General features: G+C 37.1%; 1 long non-coding RNA gene across 2 annotated transcripts in view; it reads right to left on the reverse strand.

Annotated features, from left to right (window-relative positions):
* LOC143256030 (uncharacterized) overlaps positions 1-13,235 on the reverse strand; it is an 81,662-nt gene that overhangs the window by 35,627 nt on the left and 32,800 nt on the right. The window contains exons 3-4 of one of the 2 annotated variants that reach the window (XR_013030966.1): positions 9,488-9,701; positions 7,000-7,930 (exon numbers count right to left, since the gene is read on the reverse strand). The exons of the other annotated variant lie outside the window; for it this stretch is intronic. This is a non-coding gene — a long non-coding RNA (uncharacterized LOC143256030). Of the gene's footprint in view, positions 1-6,999; positions 7,931-9,487; positions 9,702-13,235 lie in introns of those variants that run through there. 2 annotated transcript variants of the gene reach the window in all.

A 13,235-nucleotide genomic window follows, 5' to 3' on the forward strand; every position in this document is an offset into this window, starting at 1 on the left:
TCATAGCCAGCTTCTCTTTGCCACAATAATGTTCTCTGTACTTTTGTTTTTTGAATGTATTATAAAAATTAAAATTAAATTCCACTATTTGGTCAGAGCATAATAGCCTAAATGTTGGCAATGGACACTGATGACTAGTGCCTTCTTTAAGTTCAAAATTAGGGACGGCTTTGTGCAGATATTTCTTGTAGTGTTTTGCACGAAGGTTCCAGAATACAAACTTTTCAAGCTGTTGATATGAGTAAACCATTTGGTTGGTAAGTTTATTAAGACCACATCCATTCACAGTTGCAGGGCATAGAGTTTATTTATATGTGAGAAAAAAAAGATTGATCATACGATGTATCAGATGTTCAGTTGATCTCTTTGTGCCAAGTCGTGATGTGGTTACTTTGTGGGTTACTGGTTAGGTACAGGAATATGTTCAGGAGGACTTTTGTTTCCAGATGTCGTTATCAGATATCGTTTTTCTTTTTTTGAAAAGTTATTCAAAAACGTTTATCATCGGAGATACCCACCATTAATAGTCAAAGAATAATGCATTTTAGAAGAAATGTTACGCTTTGTCCAAGTTGACAAGGAAACAAGATAGCATGGATAATAAATGTCTAAAAACACGTGACAAAGCCAATGGATCGTATTTCACATCTTGCTGAACTGATGGTGGAAGAGGGAGGCAGTGACTCAAGGTAGAGAAATAGCTAAACATTGTATGGAGACAGTGACACAAGGAAGAGAAATAGCTATACAAGGTACGGAGACAGTGACACAAGGAAGAGAAATAGCTATACAAGGTACGGAGACAGTGACACAAGGAAGAGAAATAGCTATACAAGGTACGGAGACAGTGACACAAGGAAGAGAAATAGCTATACAAGGTACGGAGACAGTGACACAAGGTAGAGAAATAGCTATACAAGGTACGGAGACAGTGACACAAGGAAGAGAAATAGCTACACAAGGTACGGAGACAGTGACACAAGGTAGAGAAATAGCTATACAAGGTACGGAGACAGTGACACAAGGAAGAGAAATAGCTATACAAGGTACGGAGACAGTGACACAAGGTAGAGAAATAGCTATACAAGGTACGGAGACAGTGACACAAGGTAGAGAAATAGCTATACAAGGTACGGAAACAGTGACACAAGGAAGAGAAATAGCTACACAAGGCACTTTTTGATCTTACTGTTTGCAAACATGGAAAGTTTTTGAGCAACTGTATAGGTAAGGTTTGTTGTTGGTATTTTTGGCACCTTTTTATATCACTGTACGCTTGTTTGTTTGTTTTGAATTTCGTGCAAAGCTACGCGAAGGCTATCTGAGCTGGCCGTTCTAATTTAGCAGTGTAAGAATAGAGGGAAGGTAGCTAATCAACACTACCCACCTCCAACTCTTAGGCTATTCTCTTACGAACGAATAGTGGGATTGACCGTTACATTATAACACCTCACTATGTGCGAACAAAGAAAGCTTTTGAGTAACTGTGTGAGTAAGATTTATTGTTCTTTTGGTAAGGGTTCTGTACCTATTTTTAGATGCGACGAATAATATTTATATTAAACTGAGAATTGTTGCCGATCTCGTTCATATACGACTCTGCATTTTCATCCTGATGAAAGGGGTTCTGATAATGCAACAACCTACAGTGCTCTATAGTTGACTTCAGCCATTACCAAAACGTAATGCTGTAGCGAAATGTCTGAGTCAATGACAAATCATACTTCTCTACGAATGAACGACATTCAAACACCTTCAGGCCCTGTATAGCCAGGTAGTTAAAGTACTCGACTCCTAACCTGAGGGTTGTGAGTTCGAGTCCCACTCACATTAAACATGCTCGCCCTTTCAGTCGTGGGGGCGTTATAATGTGTCAGTAAATACCACTGTTCGTTGGTAGAAGGAGTAGCCAAAGAGCGGGCGGTGGGTGGTGATGACTAACTGCCTTCCCTCTAGTCTCTCACTGCTAAGTTAGAGACGGCTAAGGCAGATAGCTTTGCGCGAAATTCATTAGGAAACCAAAACACAAACAAACAAATAAACACCTTGAAGCATCGTGTCGAGTCAATCACACGCTGAGTTCAAGCTAGTGCCGTGACGAAAGAAGTTGTGATCGTCACTTAGTGACAACTCACTAGCTCCTTGCTCAATCCCCTCAACAAGTAAAGATTCTGTTTCACAGCTGGTGGTGGCGACCTCATGGGCTAATCCGACTCGCCCACCGGGTATCACGTTTTCTTCCAAAGGATTTCATTATAAAACATATTATTTATTGTTTTAACTAAGGCCACAACCAAGCGTTTGATGTAGATGGACAGCTACTAATATGTGTTAATAATGTAACTACGACGTGTATATTTCTAGAGCTCTGTAAGCGAGTTATGGGGAAAAAAAAGATTTCAATAACACACACTTAAGCTAAAAATTCACAAACACGCAGGTATTTATTTCATACATGATTTCGTGTATTTTATCTTGTTGTTGTTTTTGACATACTGGTAATACGAACAGAGCGATTTAACTAAGTTATTGTATATTTCTCAGTTAAAACCCTGTATTATGTTTTTCTGTGTAAATTCTGCCTCACTGACGCTATATGGACTTCAACTATAGCTTCTAATATGACTAAAATCGGTCCGCCATGGCCAGGTGGGTTAAGGCGTTCGACTTATAATCTGAGGGTCGCGGATTCGAATCCGCGTCGCACCAAACACGCTCGCCCTTTCAGCAGTGGGGGCTTTATAATGTGACAGTCAATCCCACTATTCTTTAGTAAAAGAGTAGCCCAAGAGTTGGCGGTGGATGGTGATGACTAGCTGCCTTCCCTCTAGTCTTACACTGCTAAAATAGGGACGGCTAGCGCAGATAACCGTTGTGTAGCTTTGTGCGAAATTCAAAACAAACCAAACGACTTATATACATACAGGGTGTCACAAAAAATGTATACACACTTTGAATAATTATAACTCATTCAAACTTTCTTTTTTTACAGGTGCAACTGAAGTAATGGCAGAAGCAAGACTGAGCTTTGAGAAAAGAAAATTTATCTTAAAGTGTTACTGGAAGTGTGAGAACGTAACTGAAGTGCAAAGACGATTTAAAAGGAAGTTTCAAACAGATTCACCAACGCGACTCACCATTACTCACATCAGAGATAAGTTTGAAACATATAGAACTATTCAAGACGTCCATAAAGGGTGTTCTGGAAGACCGCGGTCGTCCACCAGTCCCACACGATAAATAGAGCTGTTGGAAAGTCTCCACCAATCTTCAAAAAAATCTGTTCGGTAAACAGTCCGTGAGACAGGAATCCCAAAATCGAGCGTCCATCGCATGTTGAAGTGCGTTCATTTGAAAAGTTTTATTCCGACATTAGTCCACGCCCTCAATGAAGATAATCCAAACCGGAGAGTTGAATTTTGTGAGTGGTACCTGACAAAACCTGCAGAGGATGCACAGTTTCCAAACAAGATTGTCTGGAGCGATGAGGCCACATTTAAGTTAAATGGCTCAGTTAATCATCACAATTGCGCCTATTGATCATTTCAGAACCCGCATATTACGGTTGAAAACCACGCAAACTTACCAGGAGTTACAGTGTGGTGTGGATTATCAGCGTTGAGCGTAATTGGACCGTTCTTTTTCGAAAACACAGTCACTGGTCTCGTTTATCTGAATTTGCTGCAAGAATCTGTCGTTCCATGCATTCGAAAGCAATTTGGAGATGAGGAATTTTATTTCCAACAAGATGGAGCACCTCCCCACTACCATCATAATGTGAGGGCTACTCTTGACAAAAATTTACTGAACAGATGGATTGGGGAAGAGATAGCACTGAATTTACCACATGTTCACCAAACCTCACACCTTTGGACCTTTATTTTTATGATACGTCAAAGATAAGGTTTACAGTACAAAACCTGCAACAATCAATGAACTGAAAGCAGGAATTAAAATAAAATACACCCAAATACCAAACAAAATGATTCGTGAAGTTTGCAATTCCATCTGTCCGCGTTATCAGCAGTGCCTGGATCAGAACTGTCATCAGTTCAAACACCTGCGATAACTCAAAACATTCTACACTTGTCTTCTTAAACTTGGATTATAAAACCTAGATATATCTTTATAAACATTGTATTTATAATAATTCAAAGTGTGTATACATTTTTTGGAACACCCTGTATGGGCCTGGCATGGCCAAGCGCGTAAGGCGTGCGACTCGTAATCCGAGGGTCGCGGGTTCGCGCCTGAGTCGCACTAAACATATTCGCCCTCTCAGCCGTGGGGGTGTATAATGTGACGGTCAATCCCACTATTCGTTGGTAAAAGAGTAGCCCAAGAGTTGGCGGTGGGTGGTGATGACTAGCTGCCTTCCCTCTAGTCTTACACTGCTAAATTAGGGACGGCTAGCACAGATAGCCCTCGAGTAGCTTTGTGCGAAATTCCAAAACAAACAAACAAACAGACACCCTGTATATAAAGAAAAACATACAGTTAATTATACTAGAACCTGTTGAATTTATATATCATGCGACATAATTTAGATATTAACAGAGACATAATGATTACGAGTATTCATACTTATGTATTAGTTAAAACCTGAGTCATTTATTTTTAATTAGATTTCATAACATTTCTCTAATTAAGTTTGTTTGTTTGTTAGTTTTGAGTTTCGCGCAAAACTACATGAAGGCTATCTGCGCTAATCGTCCCTAATTTAGCAGTGTAAGTCTAAAGGGAAGACAGCTGGTCATCACCATCCACCGCCTGCTCTTGGGCTATATTTTTACCAACGAATAGTGGGATTGATCGTAACATTATAATTTCCCCACAGCTGAAAAGGCGAGCATGTTTAGTGGACGGGGATTCAAGCCTGCAACCCTCGGATTACAAGTCAAATGCCTTAACCCATCTGGCCATGCTGGGCCTTTCTAATCAAGAGAATAATTACACAAGTTGACCAAACCCAACCCCATTTTATATTATATGACGAACAAATAAAGTTCATAGGCGTTTTTAAATAGGTTTGTCCTTCCTACTGGAGAACAACCATTCACAATGGTTTTGTTTTTTTGGTTTTTTTACCAATTTCGCGATGTTTTAATTTCCATATCGTATATGTAATCTTTGAAGCGAAGTGTAGTAAGAAAGAAACACCTAGGACGGCACGTGCAAGCTCTTAAAAAAGTGTAATTTCTTTATGAATTTTTGATATAAATAAAATTATATATCGTTAATTTATTCTAATGAAAATTGTCGTCATTTCCTATACACAAACACGCCGTCGGCGACTTCACGCGTCATTACCCTATCTCTTATAAAACCTAGACGAATGGACTCTTACGCATCGTCACTCGTGAGATGCAAAACGTAATAAAAGAAACTGTTTGATAATTAAGGCAGAAATGTTACAACTTTGAAAGTAAATTAGCATTAAACCCTCTGTTCACTATCGCAACAAATGGCTATGTGCGAAGTCCTACACTTTGTGCATGCGTGTTTAAAGTGAGAATTTATCTGTGAACGAACTTGCCTAGTTTCAGAAAATCTTGAAATTTAATTACACTTTAATGTATTAAGGCCTTTATTATGTGAGAGATACATAGTCGCTTATTTCTAAATACTGCAAAAAACTACATTAAATTAATAATGCACTAAAACTGTGGATTAAGTTTGGACTCCACATTGAAGGTAAAGATAAAACAATAAGTCCTGAAAGAGTAAAAAAATCTTTCCAAAAAAAAGGAAGAAACGAATGGATAACATAAATCTTTCAGAAAATAGTGCAAAGTAAGGTAGTAAGGATAGCATCAATCTTTCAGAACACAGTGCAAAGTAAGGTAGTAAGGATAGCATCAATCTTTCAGAAAACAGTGCAAAGTAAGGTAGTAAGGATAGCATCAATCTTTCAGAACACAGTGCAAAGTAAGGTAGTAAGAATAGCATCAATCTTTCAGAACACAGTGCAAAGTAAGGTAGTAAGGATAGCATCAATCTTTCAGAAAACAGTGCAAAGTAAGGTAGTAAGGATAGCATCAATCTTTCAGAAAACAGTGCAAAGTAAGGTAGTAAGGATAGCATTTAAGTCATGGTAGTACGGACACACAGCAGTGTTACAGAAAGTTAGCAGACAAAAGTAACATAAATTAAACCCTGTAACCAAGTTCTCAGTACAGTAAGTTTCCAACTGTAATATTTAATTTTTATCGATTATAAGCTGTTAGTTCCTTTTTCACCCTGTACTTAAGCTTTTTAAAGAAACACCAAATTGCTGTAAGAAAGCTAACTTTAAGGGGTAATGATACCATTGTTTACACTGGAATTATGATTTTTTATTTGCTACTAGTTATTAATGACACTTATAAAATTAGGGATTCCGTTTGAAATTATGTCACCTTGATGTGTTTAGTTGACAACGTTGTTACGGTTTTTAATTATCAGAAAATAAAGGAGAACAAGAAATTCGAACATTTTGTTACGATATTTTAGTCATTACTAAAGCTTGTGACTGAGTCATCACATAAATATCGTTATAAAAGGTAACACTGTATAGTATTGAAAAGTTCTCATGAATTATTATACAGATATTTAAAATACCAAATCTGTGAAAAGTCTGAGCCATCTCTACATTAGCAGTGCACTGCCTGCCAGATAACATATATATGTTTGTTAGTTTATTTTGAAAATTGCGAAAATCGAGGATTATCTGTGCTAGCCGTCTCTAATTTATAAGTGTAGTACTATGGCGAAGGCAGCTAGTCATCACCACCTACCGCCAAATCTTGGGCTACTCATTTTATTAACCAACACTGAGATTGATCGTGACATCATAACGTCTCCACAGCTTTAAGGGCGAGCATGTTTGGTGTGACGGAAATTCAAACCCGCAACCCTCAGTTTACGAGCCGAGCGCCCTAACCACCTGGCGATGCCGGGCCGGTATATATACATTTATATATATATGCATATATATGGGGAGATATTAATATACAACTTCATCTTCAGGTAGCTCAGTGGTAAGTCTACGTGCGTACGACGCTAAAAATAGGGATTCAATACCGGTGGTGGGAGATCACAAGTAATCCTTGTGTGGTTTTTCGCTTGACAACAACCAACAAGCTATATACATAGAAACACAACCTTAATAGAATTCTCATAAAATAGAGTCTAAACTCACCTCATAGTAGCCAATTAAATACTTTTGGATTTTCCGTGAGATCTTTCTCACTGATGAATAACACTTACTTTTTTGTGAAACAACTTTTTTATTCTCAAAAAAACAGAAAAGTAAAAAAGTGCCAATGGTAAGCTGCACTAAACATTTCTCGTCTGATATGTAATTATTTGGTTTATTGGTCTAATTCAAAAGATATCATTGGGTTTCATACTTCTTATTATTCTTTAAAGAATGTGTTATACGTATTCTACGTTTTCCATTTGAATTTATTAGTTTTCAGCTAAATTAAACCCTCAAACATATTGAACCTTTTATATTTCCGTATTTCAATGATTTGCCAGAAAGTTAAAAAGATACTAAAATTATAGATGGAAGCGATAATCAATGTAACTTGAGGGTCGCGTGTTCGAATCCCTGTTGCACAAAACATGTACCCCTTTCAGCCGTGGGGAGTTATAACGTGACGGTCAATCCCACTATTCATTTGTAAAAGAGCAGCCCAAGAGTTGGCGGTGAGTGGCGATGACTAGCTGCATTCCCTCTAGTCTTACACTGCCAAATTAAGAACGGTTAGTGCAGATAGCCCTCATGTAGCTCCACGAGAAATTGGAAACCAAATAAAGAAAACAATTTAATTTAATATATTTTTCTAACTCGGATTACGTAATATCTTCAAATAAAATCTTAAACTGCTTACTAGACGTGGATTCATCAGGATAGAAGTGACTTTAGGTGCCACAAGGTTTCTAACTGTATAAATAAAGAAATAAATACACACGTACATATGTGGAGTGAGAGAGAGACACAAGTGTTGAACTAATCAAAGAAGAAAGAATTTAAATCTTCTGTAATAAACAATAATGAATATCGAATTGTTGGTATAAAACTAACAGGCAAGAATGAAGAGTGGAATATATGTAATCAAAGTTAGGGTGAAAACTACAATAAAATAATTTTTAACAAATCATTAATCCCTTAGAGATTAAAAATCAGGATTTCCGTATAAAGATTTTACAGCAGCTGTAAGACGTCGAGCCAACATATAGTAACGTCATCTGTAGGACAAGATACTAAACTAGAAATCGCATTCAAGAATTTTTTTAGGGTGTGTGAAGTGTATTTGCAAAGTTTGTTTGTTTGTTGTTGTTGTTTTTCAAATTAAGGACAATGGGCTATTTGCGCTTTGCCTACCACGGGTATCGAAACCCGGTTTTTAGCGTTGTAAGTCCGCAGACATATCGCTGAGCCACTGGGGTCTTTTTTTTTTTTTAATTTCGCGCAAAGCTACTCGAGAGCTATCTGCGCTAGCCGTCCCTAATTTAGCAGTGTAAGACTAGAGGGAAGGCAGATAATTATCACCACCCACCGCCAACTCTTGGGCTACTGTTTTACCAAAGAATAGTGGGATTTACCGTCACTTGTAACGCCCCCACGACTGAAAGGGCGAGCATATTTGATGCGACGGGGAATTTACAAAGCAAAGAAAATTAAAGAACTGAAATTCCTTTACTTGTAACTTGGTAGACAAATGGATGTAAAAATAAAACTTGAAAACCGCATTACACCTTGAATATACTTAGAACGTGTAATACGAGTCTAATCGCATATGCCTACTTAGATTTCGAATTTGTAATTATCACAGGAAGAATGCCCACCACTTGCTCAGCGGTAAGTATTAAAGATTATGACAATAAAAATTTGGTTTCGATACATGTAGTAAGCACAGAACGAATCGCGTGTTGAGAAACACAAACGTTGAAAAAGAGCATGTTTGTACTGTACATACATATAAAATAGTCCAAATACATGTTAATGTAATATTTCCTTGCTCACACAGATACATATAAAATAGTCCAAATACATGAAAATGTTCTACCAAAACTGGAAAGTACTTGCCCCTGTAAAAAGTATGCATATGTATATACTGAATATTTTCTTATCAAAGTTTAATGACTTTACAGGTAAGAATGTATCTTATAAGGATAGTTGTTCTCTTTTAAAATAGACTATTTTACTCTCTGAAAAGTTGGCCATCATGTAGAGCTGCTATAATAATATACAAACGTGTTTCCATTTTTGGTTATGTTGCTAGCTAATTATAAAAGTTAGTGCTTCCCACTGGTTTAACAATAAGTCTGACAGCTTATAACGTTAGAATCCGGGTTTTGGTATTTGTGGTCGGCGCAATGATAAACAAATAATGACATTTAGTAATAGTCATGAAGATTCATGATATATATAGTGTTATATTATAGAGCTTTTATTTATTTTAAACAATACTATTAGTAAGGAAAATTAAAATTTTACTTAGTTGTTTGGCCTGGCATGGCCAGTTGGTTAGCGCGCTCGAATCCCCGTAACACCTAACATGCTTGCTCTTTCAGCTGTGAGGGTGTCATAAAGTTACGGGCAATCCTACTATTCGTTGGTAAAAGAGTTGTCTAAGAGGAGGCGGTGGATGGTGATGACTAGCTGTCTTCCCTCTAGTCTTACGCTGCTAAATTAGGGACGACTCGTGAAGCTTTAAAAAAATAATAAAAAAAAAACAAATAAATAAACAGCTGTTTTTAGTGTTCGTTAATATTTTTACAGATTAGTAAAACTTTCAGTTGACACATCACTTTTTTTCACAACGCAGATCGATGAACTATTTTTCAAATTACTTTCCAGTAATCTGTTTTTAATTATTACCAAAATGAATTAATGTAAAGTTTCTGTTCTCAGACGAAATATACATATATGTATATATATATATACATACACACAATTGGATATAGTTGGATCAACCTCTCTCAAAGAGTTTGACATTTGGAAGAATAAATTATTGGTTACGGATATTGACTTTTATAGCACTGATTAAACATGTACATTCGTCATCTTTACTTTTAATCTTATGAATTATTTCATATTCTTTAGAAAATGCAATTCCAAGTTGTCAAGCATTGGTAAAAATGTTGAGATATAAGGCATACAATGAGGTTCCAAATTATTACAAAGGATTTCTTTTGGATCAGTCCATAACCTCTATGATTTCATGTTGAAAATAACTGTTCAGGATTGTGAACAAATATAATTATTCTGCAGCAAAATACATTCTCGTCTGAGTGCACCCTAAAAGAAAATACAACTCAACATGTCGTCCACTAGAAATACATCTTCTCAGAAGCAATATCTTATCTTACTACTAAACACTACCTTTCCTAGTTCAAGATTCTCATCTCTAATCTATTTTATACCATCGAGACAAACGAGCGAATCTCTGTCTATATCTTATTCTTTTTTCATTCGATCTTACCTGTCAGAATCTCTAAACACTTTCCTTCAGACCTAATTAAATGCTCACAGTAGCCTATTTCTCGTTTTACACATATTTTTATCAGCTAATTTTTATCTTTACGTTTACCAATACTTCCTCATTAACTTGCCTTCATGATTTTTATTTCTGTTTAATAAACACATTTTTCTATCATTCTGTTGTAGTTTTTCGTTACTTCTTTATAGTGACACACATAAATTTTTTTACTTTTAAAAAACATGTAAATTTGATAAGTTTTTGAATTTTACAGAAAACACCGCGCACACTGTTAAGTGTTATCATGAACAAGGCTATCAATTATGTAACGAATTATATTCTTCACTGTGTATTGGGCAAGTCCCGCCTGTTCTCGAAAGTTGTAGAAGATTCTCGAGCGTTAGAATCGACAATGTACTAGATATGTATACTCTTGCTTAAAAAGGTTGTTACCTGTAATATTTTGAACTTGTTTGTCCCTTTTTTGTTATTTTTCTTGTGTTTTTAATGTGTGCAATGTCTTTTCTTTGGTAATTATTCGTAATTATGTTTATAACATGAACAGTTGTGTAATATTTCATGATTATGTCTTTTTTTTATGGAAATTTCTGTAGAACTTAAGATCTGTACCACCAAAATGGACATTTTTCTCCACTTCTACATCAAAACAAATAAGATCGTCATTCTGTGAAAATATTTAGTATCAATTGGAAACTTTCAGTAAATGTGCAACAGTTACCTTCACATCAGAATATTTAACTCAATAACGTGTGTGGCCCCCACGTGTTGCAATAATGTCCATAGGCGGCGTGGTATACTCTCAACTAACGTTACGAGTCTTTGATTTGGAATTCTGTTCCACTCTACAGTCAGTGCCCGGCGTAACTGCCGTAGGGTTGTAGGGGGATCGTTCCTATTTCTGACTGCACGGCCAAGTTTATCCCAGAGATGCTCTATCGGGATGATTTCTAGGCTTACAGGTGGTTGCTCAAGGACCAACCACGTTGATGCAAGAAGTCTCGCATAATGCGAGCATTATGAGCCAGGGCATTGTCCTGCTGCAGCTGAAAATTGTCCTGGAAAATACCCTGGGCAAATGACAGTAGGTGACGATCCAGGATATCCTGATACACAACACCAGTGACGTTTTGATCCAGAATGACCAACTGGCTGACAGCTGCAGAACAAAATGTACCCCAGAGGTGCACTGAATCTCCGCCTACTGCGATGTAGGGTTGAACATTTTCATCATTCAGTTATTCTCCAAGAAGCCTGCGCATTCGTATCCGTCCATTAGCGGGGTATAGCTGAAATCAGGATTCGTCAGCAAAAACTACATGACTCCAGTTGCGATTGTCAGATTACGGTATCACCGAGTCCACTGCAGCCTGTTGTTGCGATGTCTAAGCTATCAGTTTAGGTTTCTTGACCATCCATTTTGCTCTGTATCCAACTTGCACCAACCGTCGATTAACCGTCTGGCGTGAAATCCGGATCAGTTGTTACGCATGTAACTCAGACGTAATCGATCTGGAGGAGCAATGGTGAGGATCCGGCTATCATCGCGTGCTGTAGTGGCACGTGGACGGCACGTAGATCTGGTGGGACTCACACTTCAGGTTGCAGCTTTTCTATTGCCTTGTTTCAACCCAGCGTTGTTGTAGACAACCATCTGATTTCTCAAACCTACCTTAGTAAGACCTGACATGATGTATAAAATATTTACAGAGTTAAAAACGCGTCGCCAACAGGTAGGATACAAAAATAACACAAAAGTTTCTGGCTTTTATACCTCACCCCAGACACTGTGTTTAGGACAAGTCTCAGAACACTTCCATGTTCAAGGGATTAAACCGACTCAAAATGAAACTCAGGTAATGCAGAGTAGTAGAGAAATAAAACTTGAAAGTTTAAGGACAATACACGAAGTGAATTTAGTTTTAAAATGATATAAATGACCAAAAGTCACATTTTTCGAACATGTAACAAGCAAAAGTGTATGAAATACTGGTGATTGACAGTATTGTTGCCAAGGGAACTTTGGTTAACATTCTATAGTCTTGCGTGATTCTATAAAAGCAACGCGCCAAGAGAGTAGAAGATTATTATTAATATTGGACAGCTACAATCAGTGTGCTATATGCCTTGGAAGCTATAATTGTGATTAACATCTGTTAATTGGAAAAGTACAAAATTGGATAAGGTACGTTTATATCAGGTCATCCCTTAAGTAATATCCGATTTAAGGTTCAGAAAAAAAAGATTTGAAACGCTTTTAATGTTATTTAATCAATAATGTATGTTTCATCATTATTAATTACTTCCTTCCAATGATTCACAAGCTTCTAAATGTCACATCTAAAAAAATTATTGGGGTTTGGAGGAAAAGAATGTAGAGAGGATAGTTTTGACATCTTCATGTGTTCCAAGCTCTTTTCCATGAAGATAGTTCTGCAAACTTCGGAATAGATGATAATCAGATGGTGAATGAGGAGGATATGGAAGTTTTTCCCAGTCTAGCTCTTCGATATTTTCAGATGTGATCCTTGCTGTATGGGGATAATGCTGTGCATTATCCTGGTGTAACACAACACCTTTACGACTGATCAAAACAGGCCTCTTTTCTTTCAGTGCACCATTTAAGCCCTCTAACTGTTGACAATATAAATCTGATGTAACCGTTACATTGAGTGGCAGCAACTCAAAATAGATCACACCAACAATATCCCATCAAACGCTTAACAAGACTTTCCTAGGATAGAG

Source organism: Tachypleus tridentatus, chromosome 7, assembly GCF_004210375.1.
Source record: "Tachypleus tridentatus isolate NWPU-2018 chromosome 7, ASM421037v1, whole genome shotgun sequence".
Classification (NCBI taxonomy): domain Eukaryota; kingdom Metazoa; phylum Arthropoda; class Merostomata; order Xiphosura; family Limulidae; genus Tachypleus; species Tachypleus tridentatus.